The 22,332-nt window shown below is 39.1% G+C and overlaps 2 long non-coding RNA genes across 2 annotated transcripts; one reads left to right on the top strand and one right to left on the bottom strand.

The window, feature by feature from the left end:
• Window positions 1–780: 780 nt before the first annotated feature.
• On the bottom strand, window positions 781–18,993 carry LOC137502931 (uncharacterized). Its single transcript, XR_011018932.1, has 3 exons — window positions 17,812–18,993; window positions 6,320–6,465; window positions 781–962 (listed from the first exon to the last, which is right to left on the bottom strand). It is a non-coding gene; the product is annotated as an uncharacterized lncRNA (long non-coding RNA).
• On the top strand, window positions 8,314–9,659 carry LOC136884876 (uncharacterized). The gene is made up of 2 exons (XR_010861429.2): window positions 8,314–8,728; window positions 8,850–9,659. It is a non-coding gene; the product is annotated as an uncharacterized lncRNA (long non-coding RNA).
• Window positions 18,994–22,332: the final 3,339 nt, after the last annotated feature.

The following is a 22,332-nucleotide window of genomic DNA, read 5'->3' as shown; positions in this document are numbered from 1 at the left end:
CAACAACGAAGGTTATCCCTTCACGGAGATCCAAGTCTGTATGACACGGGGTCTGAGGAAGGAAACTTCATATGAATGCCGCCGGTGCAAGGTGGCGATGCACGTATACGACTTATGATCTACCATATTCGTAAAAACTTCACAAAGTACATCTCACAGTAGTTTGGATATTTCCTTTCATTAAGTTTATGTAAAGCATGGTTTTTCAGTGTCTGTGATAATATCATGTAAATTAATGAAAATAAATGGTACACCAAGGCATAAATAAGTTCAGTTAAATGGTATGTGAATGGGTTAAGACACTATTACAACTGTAACCCCTTGGCTTATCACACGTTGAGCAATGACTTGTGTTTGGAAAATGAAGAAAGAGGATGCCCAAATCGAATTTGTAATCGTTGCAGAAAATGTGGTTTGCTCATGTGTTTTCGAAAGTATGACTATCATGGAGGTATGATCAGAAAAAGAAATTTGGTCACCTTATAGGAATTTGGAAAATACAAGTTCAAAAATCATGACATGTAACTATTTCAAAATGATGTAGGCGAGTTTCGAGAGAAATCTGAAAGGAATTCACTAAGGATATAAATGGTTCAAAAGGATTTATCAGGTGAAATTGGAGAACTGTATTCTATCCACTTCAACCTATTGAAATACCAGGGAAATTTGGGATATGGCCAGCTCTTGCAGAAGTTTTAGTACAGCGGTGCTATGAAGTGCACAGGGATACAGGAAATTATCACCTAGCTTACAAATAGAGTAAATCTTAATGCACACACCTTCTTTAAACTTACTTTATTATCTCAGTCTTACATCTACCTCCATAGAGGTACAATTCACCATAAACAATTAACATAGTCTCAGTCCAATTCTTACGGTACAATAATTCACCATGAGCAATGGACCTCGTTGCAGGAAGTAAATGTGAAAAAAGAAATTCACTCCTCACCGTACTCTGTGACCTGCAAAGAAAAAAAACCAACATGACACTTTATTACATTCACAGAGAAGTCCATAACAGCCACTAATCTCTTTGAGAAATAATCACTTGCCTGAGCATCATCTTATTGACAATCTACAGTTAAATACTGATATTTCTCCCCTCCTCAACGATTTGTATGTTGCCGAGTTCAGGTGTGACAAATCTATGCTGACAAACTCCTAAACCTGATACTTTCTGGAATGTATCTAATGAGGCCAGGATACTTCTAATCAAGGTAGAAAGATGGGCAAATTTTCAGGTCGGGCCTATACATACAGTGGAATCTCGATTCTCCGTTTTTGGAAGGACCACAAAAAAAAAAAAAAAAAAAAAGTACAACACGGGAAAACAGAAAATCTGCGAATGAATACACCACAAGCAATTTGGCGTAACATGGAGAAAAAAGAGAAAGAAAAAAAAAAAAATCATCTGTATACTTAACACCTTACAAATACCCCTAAACCAAACCAAATTACAGGCCCAATGGGCGTTCCGCCCACCAAGAGACTGCTACTCTGTCCGAACGACTGCAGAGTACGATGCTACGCATGGCCAGTGTAATGAATCCTCTCGGCCGTTATTCCTGGCTCTCTAGACCGGGATCACTATTAAATAGCGCCTCAATTAAAGGTAATCGTAGAATGAGTGAACCAGGAACCAGCCCTCATATCCAGGTAAAAATGCCTGACCTGGCCGGAAATCGAACCTGGCTCCTCCGGGAGAGAGGCAGGCAAGTTCGACCGCGGGACTGGCTTAGAACATTAATTACCGGTGCGCGACGTAAAAGCCTCGAAACTTTACATTCAGTTTTACCGGGGAAACTTGACGGGTTTCCTCTGAAAACTGCTTTCAGTTCAGCAACTTTGATTGGTCAAACTGTTAGAAAAACCTAATAACATCAAGGCAAACAATAGACCACAAATATCTTTTAATTCTCTAATCTAATAAAATAAAGCACATTGGATACAAAAGCGCCCAACATGATGGGGAAATCCCTTTTTTTAAAATCTTCCAATGTACTTTGGTCACCAGTATACTGTTTGTAGTCAATTTGAGGAAATCTTGTACCATGCAAATGAGGCCTACAGCCTACATCGACTTTTAAAGGTTATGTTGAACTCTAGAATATTGTTTCGAATGCGTATATCGATTCTCAAGTTTTCGAATGCATTATATTCAATTATGTCCGTCACTAATCACGATTAAATTGCAAAGAGAAAAAAATATCACCACTTCCGAATTTATGGTTATTTGCGACCTTGTCCTCGGCTGGAAAACGCGCCCGCTGTCAAAGTCGGTACAAGTGTAAAATGATGCTCTTACATGTAACATGTGGAAATAAAACCACTGCGGTGTTTACATCTTTAACACAATAACGTGAAATTTATAGTCTTACATTAGGACCAAAACAGTAATAGGCAATCCCAAAACCTCCCATGGCTTTATGTATGTAGGAAGGTGCAACATCTGTTCTGGTCTCGATAACGTAATCGTACGCGATAATATTAAAATACTAAATTTGTGTTATTTAAGAAGGAACCGTTTAGATTCCTGCCTGAAAGCTCAGTGACTATACAGTGCCCTGAGGCAAGTGCTGAAAACCTGTTGGGCGATATGAAACTTTTTCCGTCTTCAAGTAGAGCTGTTGAAATGTGCTCTGTCTCCTTTTCCAATTGTTATGCACACACACTGCTTTGTGATTTCGATTCACTAAACAATACCACCCGAAAGCGATGCTAAGACGGTCCCTTACGCAAGTTCACCGACGATCGCTTTTCCACTTCCTCAAATTACTGCAATGACTGGACGTTAACACTATGATCCGCAAGTATGAGTTGCCGTCCTTTCGTGAGATACAGTTTCTTGAAAAACGCGTGATCGAGGATTTAGAGTTGATAGGACTGAAATTTCTGAACGGTTCATATGGGATATTGTCTCTTCGAGGAACGGACAATGCGGGATTTAATTAGGATGCTCGCGGGATCATGTAATTTGAACGGATAATACGGGAAAACGTAGCTTCCGGGAACGTAAAATTGAGGTTCTACAGTATTCAGGACATGTCCAACCAAAAATACCTTAAAATTATCAATAAAACAACCTTAAAATTATCAATAAAACAACTAAGTTTAAGATACAGAGTGAGCCGGTTCGATCTGCCACTGAAGTATGCTGAATGTTAAATCCTGAAAGAAGAAAAACTTTGTTGACTAACAGATTAGATCACAACCTCCCATGAAGTTTGAAGGCAAAACCAGGGACAGAACCTTAATGTTCTGTTTACAGTATGAACAAAGCACCTACCTATCTTTCCAACTGTCAAACAGAGAAATGGTGGAAACATACATCACTATCACTCCTTGCCTTAGATAGGCATGCAGTAACCAAATTCAAGATCAGAATGGTGAAGAGGAACTGCCATAATCCAGAGCCATGACAAGGTACCAAAGGCCTAATTATATCTGTGCCAAATCCTATTTAACTACCTTCGTCCGCTTGGCGAAGGGTTGCCATCCTTTACCACCATTCGTTCCTTGATACACTTAGGATGACATCTATGCACTTCAGGAGAACTCTCTAGCATAGGGGATACCTCCTTAACTCATTCACTGCCAAACACGCATAAATAAGTTTCTGATCACCATGCCTCATATGACAAAGTGTGTATTTATGAAGTATGGGATACTGTGTAGTTTGGTGCTGGTTGCCCATTTTTCACAGCTCCCCGAGCACCTGAAGAGCTGCGCGTTGCTTTTAGCAGGGGACGTCCTAACCTTTTCCGAGGCACCATATCTGCTTTGTCCATATAGGCTATTGTTACGATGGGCTCGCCACACCCAAAGGCATTTTATACCTACTGCCAGGTTCATAATTAGGCCGCCCCTAACATGGAGACAGACGCCTTTCATAGCCGCTCCTCTGGAGTACAGACACTACGGGTATGCCCCTTTCGCCATCTCCGCCGTACCGAAGTCCACCTTCTCCGCCGTAGATGCCGTTGAGGTCTTCACTCGTAACCCTGAGCTCGGATTCATACCAGATGTTACACACCGGGTCTGTGTGCTCTGGGATTCACATAGGCAGGGGGGCCACACCCTGGGTAGGGCTGCCTCCGAAGAGGGTCCCTACCTGCTTCAAAACAACTAGTGGGCTGAGACAGGGAAGTATTCTATCACCAATACTGTTTACAATAGTAATGGATGACATCATGGGAACAGCAGAAGCAGCATATGGAGGAAGAGAAATGAACATGTTATTTGCAGGTGATATTGTGATTTGGGGAGAAGACAACAGGAAGGTTCAAGAACAGTTGAATGTGGTGAATGGGAGGATCGAAGAATGTGGATTGAAAATAAGTGTAGAAAAGAGTAAAACTCTTATTATGAGTAGAGGGGAGAAAGAAGGGAAAGGTCAGATTAGACTTGCAGACAGGCCCCTGGAAATAGTGGAAAAGTTTAAATACCTGGGGAGTGAATTAATGGAGAATGCTCGACTGGATGCTGAGATTAGTAAAAGGATTCAAGCTGGAAGTTGTTTCTATCGTAGTGTTAGAAACATGTTATGGGACAAAGATGTGCCAACGGAAGCAAAGGATACTATGTACAAGATGTATTACGTACCCATAACAACTTACGGAGCAGAAACTTGGACAATGACAAAGAAGGATGAGAGTCGAATACAGGCAGCCGAAATGAAGTTCTTGAGGAGTATGATACAGAAGAGTAGAAGAGACAAAATAAGCAATGAGAAAATCCGGGAAGAAATTGGAGTGGAAAAATTGAATGATAGAATAGAAGAGCCGACTAAGATGGTTTTGGCACATAAAGCGAGTGAGCGACGAAAGAATGCAGGTTCCGCAGATAAACTCATGGGAAAAGAACGCAATATTATAATGAGTGTCCTGGATTATTTTTTAAAGACTACGAATATGAGCAATGCACAGTAAAACAGCTAAAGCCCCATTGTCGGCAGCCCTGAAGATGGTTTTCCGTGGTTTCCCATTTTCACACCAGGCAAATGCTGGGGCTGTACCATAAGCAAGGCCATGGCCACTTCCTTCCCACTCCTAGCTCTTCCCTGTCCCATTGTCACCATAATACTTATCTGTGTCGGTGCGACGTAAAAAAAACTAAAGCTAAAGGTTGTTCCGAAAGAAGAAGCTAAGCTATATGGAAGGAACACACATATGGTCATTTGCGAACTCCCACAAAAAAAAAAAAAAGGTAAAAAGAGGACGGCAGAGAAATGCAAGGAAAATTAAATAGGATGAAATTGCGAAGTGAAGTGCATCGGGTGGTTCGCTCTCTTATTTGCTGACACACCACCGAAATTGAACGTGATTTTGAGTCGGGTAAATGGAGAAGATTCTTTGCCACGATTTTCCAAAACTACGCTGTATCGCTTCTTACATGATATAGGCTTCCGTTAGTTGAGACGGGGTAATAAAGCAGCTTTCATTGAAACCGATGAAATTATTAACTGGAGGCACAGATATCTCAGGGAGATAAAACGTTTGAGGCCACTAATTAAAGCTATAATTTACACAGATGAATCGTGGGTAAATATTGGGCAGACAGTGACAAGACAGTGAAAAGTGCACAGCAGGATGCCATTGAACGGGCGAGTTTGGGACTTAGGCCACCGAAAAGCCGAGGACCGTGATTTGCCTTAGTCCACGCGGGTAATGAACATGGCTTTGTTCCAAACGCTGAACTAATATTTTTATGCCATAAAAAAAATAAGAAATTGGGCAAATTACGTGAACGAAGTAAAGAAAAATGAAAGAGATTTGTGGAAAGCAGACGAATTACAGGACGATGTCGACGATGAAAAGTTTTTAATACGACTTGCTTCATCGTCCGGATCATCCTCAAGTTCATCTCCCGAACCCGGTTCATCCAAAGCGGGAACATCAGACTTTGCAGAAATGATAGATGTACGTCCAATGTCCGAGAGCAACGCCAGTGATTAAGGTATGTAGTATTTATTTTACCATTATAAAAACATTAATTTATGAATGAACGTAAAATGTGGAACTGTGACGCGCTGCTTGAGTCACACTCGACCGTGATCTTGACGAGTCGATTTCGCAGCAGCGCGCTCGATTTACGCTGTACTGCAATTTAAGGTTGGAACGCTCTGTAGTTGGCAACACACGGCAACTGACCCATCCCAAACTGAAGTCAAATGCGAACATCACTCAATGGAGAATCAAACCAATTTGCAAAGTTTCTTGTAACCCAAGGAAAACAATTTCACAAAATAATGTATACAATTGTGCGAAGTTATGAAGTATTAAACTGCAAGTCCTAAATGAAGAAATGTAAGAAAATTTACCTTTAATAGGGGATACGTTCACAACGCATCTCAGTACTGGCCAGGCTGGTTTATATAGGTCGGCCAAGCCACAGTATACAGAAATTACCACTTGCGAGTGATGGCTGCAATCTCAGCTAAACCCTCCTGGGATTTCATCATGAAACCTGAAAAAAAAAAAAAAAAAAACTTCGACTTAGCTTTATCTATTTCATATTCTCAATGATCAATCATATAATCTCCGAATAATTTTTAAATTTACGCCATTTTCACCCCAAAATGAATCTCTTACAATACACAAAACCAAAATCTTTAAATTACTGAAAGGACTGATGATCACCAGCATTAACTTCCAAAAATTGGTGAGGACAAGCATACTGCAATGAATATTGAATTTTCACGACCGCATTGTAATCTAAACAGACTTTCAACGTATTAGGTCGTGTTACGTACATGTAGTACGTGTTGAAGAGATGTTAAATACAGAACAAAAATGGCCAGCCGGACACCAGTGGGATCCGAACCCACAACCTCACGATTTCGCGTTGGTTGCTCTACCAATTGAGCTATGGTGGCCTAGGCCATCTTTGTTCTGTTTGAAAGGATCTCAGCTACAGGTCTGGCACTGCTGCTAGCACACTGTAGAGTGCGTTTAAGTCGCCCGTTGTGGGGCATGTCAATGAATATTGAATTTTCACGACCGCATTGTAATCGAAACAGACTTTCAACGTATTAGGTCGTGTTACGTACATGTAGTACGTGTTTTAGAGATGTTAAGTACAGAACAAAAATGGCCAGCCGGACACCAGTGGGCCACCATAGCTCGATTGGTAGAGCAACCGACGCAAAATCGGGAGGTTGTGGGTTCGGATCCCACTGGCGTCCGGCTGGCCATTTTTGTTCTGTACTTAACATCTCTTCAACACGTACTACATGTACGTAACACGACCTAATACGTTGAAAGTCTGTTTCGAAAGCATACTGCAACATTCAAATGGGAAGAGGAATAATTCACATGAACTGATCTTCAGTAGGACTACATTTCCAATCCATAATACTCAAGAAGTCTACATAAATTAGCCAACACAACAGAAGAATTTGAATTTAGTTTTGAAGGAGATAACTAGTGAAAAACAAAAAGCTTGGAGAACAAACTTAGTACTATGCATCCTAGGGGTATACTTTCATAACAGCTGCCTCTGTGGATGCGTGGTAGTGTGTCGGCCCCTGGATCCCATGACAGCGGGTTCAAACCCGGCAGAGGTAGTCGGATTTTTGAAGGGCGGAAAAAAGTCCATTCGACACTCCATGTCTTAAGATGTCGGCATGTAAAAGATGCCTGGTGATACATTTGGTATTTACCCGACAAAATTCATTAAATTTCAGCCGTAGACGCCCAAGAGAGATCCTGTTTACTCTGCCATCTAGTGGGTCTAGAGTAAATCGGAACGTCGAAATTGGCGAGCAGACAGCAGATGGCGTCAAATTGAAATGTCTGCACACGGTAGCTGAGGCCATACGATTTATTATTATTACTTTCATAACATACAATTTATTACAATCATTCCTTTCAGTAATTCCACAGAATCCAGTTGTAATTTAAGAAGAAAATTACTTGGAATCCAACCATTAGGGTACAAACAGCTAGAAAAGTACAAAACACTGATTACCATAAAGGTGACTTTCCTAAATCTAAGAAAAACCCCCGAAGTTTGATTTTTCCCGGAATAGAAATGAATTTACGCCACAGTAGAAGATCTTGCACGTCAAGTCACGCAATGTGAAAAACACAAAAAATACATTACACTACCCAGCGACATGTTTTATACACCACATACATACAGTAGGCCAAATAGTATGAAATATAAAGGCTATTATTTAATTAAGGACCAGTTGATCTCTAAATACCCATTGCGTTCGTTTCTTCTTGCAAGTACACCGACTCCCGGCATCCTTTGCACAAAAGCATGCTTTCTGCCATGGTGGTACCGTGTTAAGACGATGAACCAGCCCGCAACAAGCATACAGTCAGCTATATAATTCATGAAAGCAAGGAATGGACCACTGGAAGGATTCATCATCAGATCTGTAAAATGCACAACCTCTATGCTAAGAACAGTATAACCTCTTCACTCCCTGGGTCCACAAATCACACTTTATAATTTTATTTTATTTGTACAAGATTTCTACAATTGAGACACAAGAGTCCTCTTCTGTTTACCTAGTACCTATTTTCAGCACTAGAAGGCACCACTGTGAGTCTACATCGAGTTGTGCTATTCTTTGTCAACTCGTGTTCCGCGAATACGATAAAATGGCGCCGACGGCTGACCGCCTTTCGTGTAATTGGAAATAAATTCAGTTGAGCTTAGTACTTGGATTCAGAATTTTTTATTTGCTAAGGAAGCTTGGAAGGATAGCTGGCATGAAGTATGTATTATTATTACTCTTACACAATGTTTGGTGCAACATAAAAAAATATACGGTCCACATGTGGACCTCGGGTGTCAATTACGACTGTTTTGTTTATAGGTTATGTACTTTCTTTCAGGTAATATGGTTTTAAGTGACCAAGAACTGCTCAAAATACTTTAAAATAATGATACTGAGTTATCAAAAGATGAGAATGATAACTTTTCTTTAGACAGTGTGGATGTCCGGAATGGAGAATGTATCGTTCGCAGAAAGTGATTTTGAAATCACAAAGTGAAACACCTTGAAACATTTCTAGAGTTTTTCGTGACATTGTTGCCTCGTGTCTAGTGTTAGTTAAATATGTATATAGTTATATCTGCTTTAATTCACAGTACTCCTGCAGTTAATGTGTCTGTTACTGAACAACATGATCGCTGAATCCAAACGGCAATCAACTGAGTGGCAAAAAGTAGCTCCGACGGACAAACTCTAGCAGTCTCAACTCTCAAAATTAAGCCAGCATTCTGAGACAGACCTGGTTCTCCCCTAGAGAGTTCAACGCTGCCACGAACAATCAATACAGCTGCATATTGTGACCTTGCAATAACAATGAACCAAAATGCTGCGCCCCTTTATCTGACAAGTAGATTTCTTCATGACCTTTCAGGACCTTACTCTACATCTAGAATGAAGGCAGCAATTCAATCGTCCAGTCCTATAGCCCTCAACTTGTACCTCGCGACTATCACATCTTCCTTCATCTGAAAATTTTCCTCGCCAGTAAGCATTTCCACACTGACCAACTGAAAACAAAGATTCAAGACTCAAGACTAGGATTTAGAAAAAATTGTGATATGACGAATGTTTGAACAAAAATAGAGCTAAGTGGAAAAGTAAACGAATGTGTATAAAATTTGCTGAAATATAATTTACTTCAAAAATAGCATTTACTTATGACACTTTTTTTTTTACACATTTTAAATTTAGCGGTCTGTATTAATGCTTACTTATTATGACTAATGAGAGGTCAAGTTGTCAATTTACCTGTGTTACAGAACCAAATTAATAATTTCAAGAAAAATTACTTTATTAACACATTTATTGCAATAAGAATTAACTAGTGTCTGAAAATATACCGAAGTACAATTTGAAATTCATTACTGTGACAGTAAGAAAAGCCATGCCCAAGTGAATTAAGCATGCATTTTCCTCTGTCAATACATGGAGGTTTCCAACATTATAAGCAACATAATTATCAATAAACATAACAAGAGACACTTCAGAACTTTTAAAAGATTTTCTGCCTATCCTGCAAAAATAGGTAAATCAGACATGAGTTTCCTGTTCTTAGGAGTCTTTAAAAGTACGTCCAAGATAAATTTTGCAATCCTATTTAACTAAGTTGCCACTGACTAGGTGAAAACCGCTTAACTCTCGAGTTATGAATTTTTACAATTAACTTACCATTAATTAACGTATGTTCCGGACTGAATAACCTGTTCCTTCAGATATGAAAGGAACCGGAATAGGAAGCCTGGAAGTATGCTCTAGCAAGTATTCAAATTGCAACTGCCCAATAACAGGGCAGCCCCAGAGTGCAACTTGCAAACTTATGTTAAAGTAACATCCACCTATCTTAATAAGCTTGTCAAAGAAACTTACACAATGATCTTAAGGTTTAGCCACAACATGCATAAAAGGACTATCAATGATACTAATGTCTCATGACATTCCTTGGCTTATTCATACACAGTATAACCGATTTTCCGAGACCTCGATTCACCATAAATCCGCATGTAACAGAATAAATTTAAAGTCCCAAAAATTACACCATAAGAACAATGCAATTTTAATTCAATTTAATGTAATTAACCCAACAGCGCCGACCTCTATACGTTGTAGAGACCCTCCTTCCCTCCGTAGCCGCTGACCTCTATACAGGGTATAGAACCACACATGGTTTTGCATTTACAGCTATAGCGTGGAGAGTTTTGAAGCTAAGGATTTGCAAATTGTTTTGTTTCCAAGAAGAAATGTTCGGGTTAATCAGAGTTGTAAAATAGGAATGAAGATCGTTAAAATGTAGTTGTTTTTGCAAGAGTAAATATATTTGTCAAGTCTGAGCACTAGTAATTTCTTCTTTTTGAAAGTCTGTTTGCTTCATTCTTTCCCAGGTAATAAAATAAAGAAATGATCTGAGAAGTTTTGTCTTTTCGCGTGATTTTCTTTGCTCTATTTGTACGTTGAGAGTGTGAATTATTTATATTGTCTTTATTTCTCGGCTTGTAATATTTACGTAACTCTACACGAGCGCTCTGTGTAGGTATCGGTTAGTGCTGCTTTATGTCATGCGATACGTGAACCACTTGCTCATGGTATATATCGTGCTTGAAAGACGGTGTCTCCACCTTTTATCTGAAATAGTATCGAGTTGGTTTGTTTCGTCATGAATGTTATTCCTTTCATTCAGTTTCGTTTGGCTGCTTTTAGTCTCGCTGCAGCTTCATCAGTACGTGTGACACGCTGCGCTCAGCCGTGGTTTGACTGACAGTAATGTGCTTGAAATATTGTATAATTTAGATGAAAGTTTAGTCCGAAGTAGTAGTGGCAGTATTAGCAGCAGTGATAATTAAATAAATAATGCGGCTGTGGCGGATGCAGTCGTAAATGATGAGAGTGATGAAGAGGAGGAACCAGTACTTGGAAATAATGTGTAGGAGACTATAGATAATTATACAGGTCAAAGGGAAGTTTTCAACAGTGAATTTGGATTCCTAAATTCTCCAATAATATCCAGACAAGTCACAGGGACAAACACTGAGCCGTGAGGCCTATCTTATCGGGTTCAGCTGGAGGAAGGTTTGTTTACAAAATAAGCTCGCTTGGCCGGGGAAAGAAATATTCAAGGCCGGTGCGCATCAGATGATACAGTTCCAAGGTTGCAGGAAAGGCATTATATCATGAAATTACCACCTACGGGTGAGTAATACAAACCTCAGAGACGTATGGTGTGTTCAAAACACGGCAAAAAGATGTCTGTGTACTAATGCCAGGAGCGTGACGTGGGTCTCTGTCTTGAAGACTGCTTCGAACTTTATCACATGAAACTTAATTACTAAGGTAATGTGAAATAATTATGTCATTATCTGCATGTACATAATTCTGTCATAAGGAATTCAAAATTTCGTGAATATCGGGCTACTCTTACACTTGTAGTAACGCTTTAAGTGAATCAAAGTATTTCAGTCGCGCGTACTTGAAATCTCATCCAGTCGCGAAGTAGGATGCTCCTAAAATGGCTGCGACGCTGAGGGGTTAACATTACGGAAAAATTTCGCATTTAGTGTTAAGGAAATATTAAAATTTGCAAGAATTTATTTCTATTCGTTATGGTTAAGGGCCTTATTGTTTGGTGAAATAAAACTGCTGATTTCGGTGTTAAAACTAACACTATTTCGGTAGGTATTTCGTGAAATAAATTGTCATATTGATCGATGTTTCTTGTGAAATATTCCTTATGGTATGGGGTAAATATAACTAATTTTGTGATAGGGTTTTTAAAGTGAACACTTGTAATGTATTAAATTGTTATTAAACCTTAGAACAACCAAATATACAAAATATTGTAGAAATAAATACCGGTAGGCTTATATAAATCACTGAAAACTCAAAATGAAGTTAGGCGGAAGTTAGGAATTTATACGTAGCCTACACGTTTTTGCCGGTCCCGTGGTGTAGGGATAGCGTGCCTGCCTCTCGCCGGGGGGGGGGGGGGGGGCCAGGTTCGATCCTGGCCAGGTCAGGGATTTTTTTCTCGACCTGAGGGCTGGTTCGAGGTCCACTCAGCCTACCCGATTAGAACTGAGGAGCTATTGACGGTGAGATATCAGCCCCGGTCTTGAAAGCCCAGAATAATGGCCAAGAGGATGCGTCGTGCTGATCACACGACCCCTCGTAATCTGCAGGCCTTCAGGCTGAGCAGCGTTCACAGGACAGGCCCAAGGCCCTTTCAGGGCGTTAAGTGCCGTGGGGTTTGGTTTGGTTCGACATGTTTTAACATCTTGAATGACTTGTCTCCAAAGTAAAAAACTATGCATGGTTTCAACATTATCAGGATTCAGAGTTGTGCGACAGTCAGAAAGTATTTTTTTAACAAAGCAGTCCCTTTCGCTGACCACATTAGACGTCGGAAACCATAATACTTGCTAACACTTGGTGCAAATCCTCCTATAACTTCACTAACAATGTCTTCTTTCTTCTCTTCTATCAGATGTGCTTTCACTGCATTTTGCAAAGCCATATATCCCTAGAAGATATTCATGGATATGCTGGTGCTGCCCAGCCGGGGATGAGTAACTCACGACAGTTAAGGCGTTGGCTTTCTGAGCCCAAGTTGGTAGGTACAATCCTGGCTCACTCCGGTGCTTAAATACGTCAGCCCCGTGTTACTAGTTTTATTGGCGCGTAAAAACCTCCTGTGGGACAACATTCTGACATCTCGGCATCTCCAAAAACCGTAAAAGTAGTTAGTGGGACGTAAAAACAATAACATTATTACAACTCAACCAGGCGATTTATTTATTTATTTATTTGCTCTTTGCTTTATGTCGCACCGACACAGATAGGTCTGATGATATAGATGTTGATTCCCATAGGGAATCTGAAATATTGGTCCTGAATGAGCAAATTTATAATACCAATATAAATGGTCCGTTATTGGACATTATAAATTTTCCAGCTAGCTCATTCTTGGTTGCCAGCGTTTCGCCCTCGTGTGCTAGGGTGGGCTCATCAGTTGGTACCTAGCACACCTACCAATACGCTGGCCCACCCTGTTCCTCTTTCACATGGCCAAGTTTAATGTCCAAGTTATTTAAGATCGATGAGTGTGACCAGAAATCAATGTTTAATAAGTCCCTGGTCAGAAACATGAAGCTTCAGCTGAAGCTTTCTTCAGCAACTCGGTGGGATAAATAACAATATTTACGAGCAGTTGTGTGTTTGAAATGATTTGCATGTCCAATATATGTCACAACAGAAAGACACACATCACTGATTTAAATGGAAATGTAAATATGTAAAACAATTTGTTTGGAAAATCGTTCATAAAAAGCCTGCCTGGTTGCCATGATCATTAAGCCAGCCCACCTGGTGGCCGTATCATTAAGTTGACGTGTAAACTGTCTGATATTGTCGTTAGCTAGAATGTTGGCCAGCAATGTAGTGGAAGGGGTGGTATATAATTGAGGAGCAAGATGCAGTAACAGCGTAAGTCTACTTACGCTGTTATTGCATGAATACCGTTTTCGAATTTCCCGGTCCTTTCACTACAACCCTATCCAGGTCTTAGTTCGCTAGGGTGTCGCTAGAGGTCAGGAGCTCACTAAAACTGGTACCATGCGCTACGCTGTTATTGCATGATGAGGCGTGCTTCACGAGCGGCATGATCTGTTGCAGCCAGTTCTTTGGCTGGAGAAGATGTCAGCGAGTGGAAGAGAAGGTTTTGTGGCTGGTGCCGATATTTCTATTGACGTCACTTCTGACACATCAGCAGGCAGTGATTCAGAAGTATTTGATGATACAGCCTGTTTAGACGACAGTTTTAAGCTCAGGTGCAGAGGAAGAAAAAGGATGAAAGATCCTGATACTTGGAAAAGAAATATTGTAAAGCGTGCAAGAAACAGTGGCAGAAGTTACATTTCTCTCACAAGTGGAAAGGAAATCAGAAGGAAGAAATTTAGGAAAGTGGATAAATGTTGCAGGAAAAGGTAGGTTCTTCTTTACAAGTTCGGTTGGCTTTAGTCTACCTAGCGTTAATAAATGTAATGAATCAGAACGTTGTTTCATTTTATTAATGTAGTGGTGTTGTGAAGGAGGGTTGTTCTTACATTTTACATCTTTTTCAGGTGTTTTGAAACTGTAACGTATGAAGATCAGAAGAATAGCTTTAGATCATTTTGGGAGGCTGGTGACAAGTTACTTCAGGATGCAGTTTTGCTGGGTTATATGAAAAAAAAAAAAGGAAAAAATCTTTCAAAAGCATAACCGATCTAAAAATAGAGATAATATATGGAGTTACTGTATAAAAGTGAAGCATGATGAGATGCCTGTTTGTAGACAATTTCTGCTTTCTCTATTCCAAATATCAGAAATGCGACTGAGGACCGTGCAACAATCCTTAAGAACAGGTAAGTGTAATATGGTATGTAAAGTTATTATGGATGTATGGATGTGCTTGTCATAGTTACTGTTTGAATAAGGCCTGACTACTGTTCAATTTTATAGGTGCTGTTCTGGAAGATCATAGAGGAAAACACAACAACCGTCCAAATAAAATTGCAGATAATGTCTGGCAGCTTGTGGAAGAACACTGGGGACTGATTCCTCATCGGGAAGCTCACTACAGCAGGGCAAAAACAAACAGGAAGTACTTTGAGAACCCTGAATTAAACGTCGTGAAATTATATACAGCTTTCAAGCAGTATTATTATGATAAGGTGAGTAAACCTCTGAGAGTAGGGTATAGTGCATATCACACGTACTTCAGGGAAAATTCTGAATATTCATTCCGACAACCAAAGACAGATACCTGTGATTACTGTGCAGAATGTGAGGTATATCTCAAAGCAAACCCTGATCATGATCGCAAAAACCATTACGTTTACCATAAAAAGCGAGTTGAGGCATACAGTGGGTTAAAGAAAGAGCTACTGAATAGTGTAAAAAATGAGGACAGCGATATTCTCGTGGTTGAATTTGACTATGCTCAAAACCTGCCTTTACCTCGGCTTAACGTGACAGCTCAATTTTATAAGCGTTTGTTGTGGCTTTATAACTTTAATGTGCATTGTCACAATGATGGTAGTAGTGCTTTCTATTGCTTTCTGGAGAGTGACTCTAAAAAGAACCCCAATTCAGTGTGCTCTTTCTTACATGACTTTTTAACAAGAAAACTACAGGAAATGCCCATCAAAAGGAAAGTTGTGCTCTTGTCCGTCTCATGCGGTGGTCAAAATAAGAATAATGCTATGGTAATGTTCAGTGCTTGGTTGTCGAAAGATCTGAAAGTTGAGATTGAACATATTTTTCCTGTTAGAGGGCATTCTTTTAGCCAGTGTGATAGGAACTTCGGGAAATATGGCATTCTTCTAAAACAGGTTGAATGCATAGAAACTTGTGAAGAATATCTGAACATCATGAAGGACAGTAGGAAGCATCCAGAACCCTTCAGTGCAGTAATGGCGTCACATTTAATAAAAGACTGGGTATCAGCACTTCGACCTATGTTTCTAAGAATGCCCTCTGCTAAAAGCAACAGATTCATGATACAGAAGTTTGTGCGACTATTACCATAATGGTGTTGTATCAGGGTCACAGTCCTACACTCCTAACTATGTGCCATTTACCTTCTTAAAGAGGAATGCTAGCTTTCTCAGTTTTAATGATTTGAGGCTACTTGATGTAAGAAAGTGTGGTGTAAAAGCAGACAAAAGGGATGATGTTCTTTCACTAATGAAATACTTAAAACCTGAAAATGTTGAATGGTATGTGAAGGTCATGTCTGTGTGTAATGATCCCCTAGAGTCTGCTAATGCAGCATGTGAAGATGAATTATCCTGATTTTGGTCAATGATGCGGTATTTGAGTATTTAAAACACGTAAGGTTTAGGCTGAGAGAATAATTTTGTAAATGAGAATAGGAATAAAAGTTGTTCAGAAAGGAATGTTTCTAATTTTATAACATTTCAAATATCTGTTGGGGGGGGGGGGGGGGATTTACCGTAGCCTAATACCGTAGTTGGGGAGAGCACTGTAGCAAACTTCTCTCGGCCCTTTACGCAATAAAGGAAAAAAGGTGAATATTAAATAAAGAATAAACGTAATTTTTTTACTTTTCTTAGTTGAATTTTTTTTCTTTCGGAATTTGTTCCTAATTTTAGTAAGTTTAGACATTTTGGAGAACTGAGGTGGGATAAACAGCCACTTTTGTTCCTCTATAGTGGGCGATCATGCTTTCCTAACTCCCTGATCAATACTAGTAGGTGGCAAAATATAATATTCCTGCTCTTCATGCAATAACAGCGTATAAAAAGAAATTTTAAATAACTCTGTCTTTCTTATTAGCTAACAGATCAATAAAATTCTTCGGGAAATACATTTCCTGGCTCTTTTAAATGTCTTTAAATGAAATTCAGGTTGATTCCTAATATAACGTTTAACTCAGAACATTTATTAACTTCAAGCTTCTGTTTCTCAAAATAACGTAAGTCTACTTCCGCTGTTATTGCATCCAACTCCTCAATTTCTAATTACTAGATTGCGTGCCAAGAGCCTTGATTAAATTCCACACCTCTCTGCAATGCTCACATGGAGTGAGGGCATATGATGCTCTTGATTGTGATTCGTCCATCGGATAACGAAGTTAAGCCTTGAGCACACCCTTGGTGCTATTCAACAGGAGTAGGCTATGTGCTGGCACCGCGATTCACCCTCTCCCTTCCTGCCATCATATATCACGTCACCCATTTCATATCATAAAGTCGCCTAATGAGGTTAACACCAAGAAGGGATCTGGTAATTAACCCCCCCCCCCCACAAAAATTCTTCCCACCTCCTACCCGACCCCATAGAGAAACTGGAAGAGGGTTGGAAAACAAACATAACTTGGATAAGAAGGCTGAGAGATTGCGACAGGTATGTGAAGAGAAGTTTTGATGTTCCACTCTATGCTACACATATGGAACAGCCAATGGTAGGGTTTATAAAAATCAATTTGCTACTAACGAAAAACCAGCGACCAACAAAGTTGAAGCAATGTACTACGAAGGTGTTTTTTTTTTTAAAACCCATTCTTGGACTTTAATGCTGTGCTGTGCACAATAATGCTCAGCTTCAGTGACTTCTTAGGAAAGGCTACAAGTGAAAGAACTGCTCAAAAAGTAACAAAACAAAAACTATATATGCCAAAGTGAATTTTAGGATATAACATGCAACATTGAACAACTTGTTGACAAAACTGATTATCAAATAAACCAACGTCAATGTTAGAGATGAAAGGAAGTCTCAGAAGAAGTTTTAAAATGGTGACTAATACTAACCTTCAGAAATTCAATGGTGCAGGGATAGCATATGCACTGCATCGCTGTTAACCAACTCCGTATGACAGGTACATCTGAAAATAAGAAATTCCTCATAGAACAGTATTTGGAACTGGGTAAACTAACAGTTCTAACCACACAGTTTACACTAAAGTATTGGATAAGAACACCAAGCATTTTCCTGATATGGTCACTTAAGGTCAATTTAAGCCATCTAGGTGTACTTGGTTCCCTAAATGATTAAAAGTGGAAAAAAAACCAACTGAATATTCCTTAAAACTACAGTAGAAATAACCGGAAGCAGATTGTTTAGCATGCCACATAACTTTCGAGGTATGAAAATTCCACAGCAAGGCTGCAGAATTTAGTACCAAAAGAACTGCAATAGCGTTTTCCTAAATGTAAAACTTCAAGTAACGTTGCAAATGAATCCAAAACAGAGAATGATAATGACATTGTACGTCAACTAATCAAAACAGGCTTTGGATCCAAAGATTAGGAGGCGGATGTTGTTGAAATTTCATTTTTTCCCCCCCTTTGCAGACAGACATTGCTAAGTAGTATGGAAATTCATTAAACAGTAAAAACAATAGGCTTCATTTTTCATTCTTTGGCATTTTTACCAAATTCGGGATGATAGGTCCCATTAATTCCACATTTCAAGAAGGCCTTAAGTCAATAAATAGCATTTTGAAACTTTCTAGCTCACAGCTAAATGTTCTTTAGATCTATGCATCTCTTACTGCCAAATTAACAGTAACAAATTATTTTTACACAAGGTAAAATTTGGTAATTATCATCCAAGGCCGAAGTGACCACTAGTAGTTGGTGACAAAGAAAGGATATGGAAAGGATTTATAGCCGAGTGCTTCCAAGATATGTGCAGGAACACAATACAGAACTCTGATAATTAGGAGAAAGTATTTCTTAACCTGTCTTAAGCACAAGGAATGGACCCGCTTCCCACCCCACTACAGCCAGTCATTCAACTCCACATACCTGAGGCCTAGAACAAACGGAAACTAGAAGGGGATCAGAAACAACTTTTACTTTTACTAAAGAATTGGCCTCTCAAGTAGTACTGTGCAATTTACTGGTAACTTGGAAAATACTATTTTTTTGCAACAGATGGGAAAGTTTTAATTTTTTAATTGCATTGTTAAACTGAGTGTGGAAAGGAGGTTTGTTGTACAACAGCTTATTAAATGAGAAAAAGATCTGAGAACAGTGTGTGCAAAGAAGAACTAGTGTTCACAGCTTTCTCGTTAGCAAAATCATTGGTCAAAATCATTATGTCAATGTTTATATACACCTCCAAGTAAATTAAGAAATAATTATATCCGTAAAAACAAGAGCTGAGCAGTGAATGAATATATATACACAAGCATTCTTATAGAAACCAGAATTAATTAGTCAAATACTATGAAGTAGATATTTATTTTACAGCATTTTCCCACAAATGTAAGGGCACTTGAATTAACCATCGTCCATGATTCTTAGGTCATCAACATGCACCCCTAATCATACATTACACATCAAAGACCAGCAGTAATTGCATTATGTATAAACCATTGATCTAAGGAACAACATAACTAAGACGCACTCTGCAATCAAGGAGAGACTGCTGTTTTATAACCAAAAATCCTGGCATGTCACAAAAGCAGTGTTCTTATCTAGACTATTTTCTAAAGGACAATGTAACAAATATACCCAAGCAAGTAAGTATAGGCACTGTTTCGTTTCAGTATGTAATGAAGAAAAGTTGCACTCAATGATTTGAATTGTACATCAAACATACTATACATCCTAATTTACTTGTGAACCTTGTGTTCTTAGCTGTCTTTTTTGACATTCTGAAATTATTCACCAATGATTTTGAATAGGTAAAATACTCATCAAAATACTTCGTTTCTGAGGCAGCCTCCCTATAGGGCACCACAACATGCACAGATAAAAATCGTACTATGCCAAATGAATAACAAAGCAGATACATGATCCCAGTGGATTAACAATATAAGGAGTCACTTAGGAATATAATTTTCCTAAAATAACTCTCACGAGAAGACTAATGAGACAGGCAATAAGTTAACTCTGAACAATCTGAAAAGACTGCAATGTTATCCAAGTTAAAATCAAAACAGCTCAAAAACATATCAAAAATAAAAATCTATACAACAGTAAAGTTTAGCAGTACAAGTGATGAGCATCCAACACAAATTCCCCACATCTCTAAACAAAAATGAATTTCAGAGTTTCGATTTACAAAGTAACGTTACTTAAAGTGAATTATTAGAACAGAAAATCCAAGTACAATACATATTCAATTTTCATAACTAGATTTTAGATATTTACAGTTCATCAACAAGAATGATACGACTCGCCGCTAGTTATAAGAAAGGAATGACAACAGAACTGACGCACATCTCTAATCTTAAGTTGTGTGTGTTACAAGTCAGAAGTATTTTTCGGCACAAGACCTCAGAATTGGGCAACTTGTTGGTAGTTAAGAATAACCTCCAGATTCAGGTATATTCACACAGACGGCAAATAACAGCTATTATAATTACAGGGTAAAACTTCAGAAGGGTCACATCACTATAAAACACGTTTAGTTCTAAGAAAGAAGAGAAGTTACCCGATCACTTCTGAAGGAATGCTGTGCTAGCTCCCAAGCCTATGGGCACATCAGGTAGATCGTAACTTGTTCTAAAAATATAAAATTATTCAACTTTCTCCATACCACATTGTCAATGCAGTTAGCTGAGAATTATAAAATAAGCAGTCACTCCCAGAATTCAATAAAAGCACCATGGCTTCGGTCCAACTACTGCAGTGGCCATATACTAAGCACCCCAGTGAATTATACCCATGGAGGATTGCTAGTAGGGCTGCTGATATAAGGCTTCGTGATCCTATGAAGCAGTTTTGGACACTTCCCTTTTCGGTGATATCGAACTCCGCAGGTTGGTTTTACATGGTAATCTAAGAAAGTAAAATATTTGAAATCCTGATCAACAAACTTTAAAAAGTATAGAAATCTATACTATACCTGTAAATTACTTATGAAATAAATTCATTCCATTTACCTGTAATCTGGAAATTCCAAGAAAGAACATTTCATCAGCTAAAAAAAAAAAAACACCCCACACACATTTGATAGAGAGCAAACCTTACGCACAGCTCTGCGTGTATGCCTTAGTCATGTCTTAATTCACAAAAGTCCACGTACTCAAAATCTTATTCCATACCGAGAGATTATTATGAGGGCTGATCAACAAAGAGTGAGACTGATTTTATCCTGTAGCTTTCATGATAGGTTCCTCTCTGTAACAAATATTTGAAAAGAGCGGGTTTTTATGTACGTCCGTAGGCGGCAGCACTTTTGTATCGGTAGGTTGGTAGTAATGCCCTATTTTGTAAACCTAGACTACTTCAGCCACCTCGCCACCCAAAATTGTGACAAAGGGGACTCGAACACGTGCAATGAATGTGCTACCTTAGTAGTCGAAATCTGCATTTTGCATAAGAGACGATTTACCAGTATGCAGTTCCCCCTTGCAGTACTGTTCCAGCAGCATAGTACACATCAGTACTGGCTACACTGAGGAAGCACATTGCAAAGAAACGACCAAAGCTTTCTTGGTCTGGGTGGAGACTTCATGACTATGCATGGCCACAGTTTCTGGCTCGGTTCAGCATTATCTGGGTACCGTATCCACCTTATAGCCCTAATCTTACACCCTGCAAAGCTTAGGGGCATTCAATTTGAAATCTCTGAAGCATTGCTTAAGAAAAGCAAGGCGATTCTCAAGGACCTGACAAAGAAGGGTCTGCAGCATGCGTTCAAGGTCCGGCAGAGACGCTATAGAACTTGCATTGAACTAGGAGGGGACTAGTTTGAAAAAGATCATGTAAACATTGAAATGGAGTAATAAATACCTGTGAAAAAAAATTAGTCCTAGTTTTTGTTGACCAGCCCTCGTACAATGAGACTGACCCTGCTCTGATGATAACCGACACTTCCAATATTGTACGTACCGTAAACCTGGGGTTTCCAAAATTCAGCATAAAATAATTGTAACTACCATACCAAAAAGGAATTTGAAATTTTGTATTCCTATCCTTCACTTGACGTAAAAGAAACTTCGTTTCGAACCCAAGTATTTTATGCCAAAATGAAAATGAAGCGATAAAAGGCAAAGTACAATATCAACAATTTCGGCTGCAGAACTGTTCTCAAGAGCCTTCGATCTGCTATGGAAATGTTTCATGAATCCCTGGAAGTTGCTGCTCTGAGTTTACTTTTTCAAATGCCAATATGGAAATGGGCTAAGCGTTCTTCACAACTTCGAATTTTCGTAACTTTCACCTATTTTACATCCTATTACTTGAATTTGGGTGCAGATTCATTCATTGAATGGTGAGTTCACTGGGAGAATCACCCGCGTATGTTCAATGAAGGCTGCTGGCAGTGAGGTCCCATTCAATGACAGTCCACCACAGCATGTCGCTTGGTTACAA

The sequence above is a fragment of the Anabrus simplex genome, chromosome 13 (genome assembly GCF_040414725.1).
Source record: "Anabrus simplex isolate iqAnaSimp1 chromosome 13, ASM4041472v1, whole genome shotgun sequence".
Classification (NCBI taxonomy): Eukaryota; Metazoa; Arthropoda; class Insecta; order Orthoptera; family Tettigoniidae; genus Anabrus; species Anabrus simplex.
This window is presented reverse-complemented; position numbering and strand designations above follow the sequence as displayed.